Source organism: Nannospalax galili, unplaced genomic scaffold, assembly GCF_000622305.1.
Source record: "Nannospalax galili isolate Female #2095 unplaced genomic scaffold, S.galili_v1.0 scaffold1899, whole genome shotgun sequence".
NCBI classification, from domain to species: domain Eukaryota; kingdom Metazoa; phylum Chordata; class Mammalia; order Rodentia; family Spalacidae; genus Nannospalax; species Nannospalax galili.
The window spans coordinates 700,877-701,219 of record NW_008342414.1 but is presented as its reverse complement, the minus strand read 5'-3'; positions in this window follow the sequence as shown (position 1 = coordinate 701,219).

The following is a 343-nucleotide window of genomic DNA, read 5'->3' as shown; positions in this document are numbered from 1 at the left end:
ATATAGAGATTAGAAATGCATGTGAAAACGTCTCAATGTCAATTGCTTTGGAATGAATTCTTCTGCATGAAAAAAAAAGTTGTGCTGTAAAGTATTCCTTGAGAAATGTTTATAATTCTATGAGAATGTAAATAGTTTCACAGTAATTGTTTTCTAGTTAGAATATTCTAACTTAATTGCAGCACTGTCTCTTTAATTTCTTATTCATTTATTTTTTACTAACTTCATAACAGAATAAGAATAAAAAAATGTGATTTATTTTAGAAAAAGTTACCTGGACTGCTGAAAAGAATGTATATTCCACAGCTGTTGGATGAAATATGCTATAAACATTTATTAAATC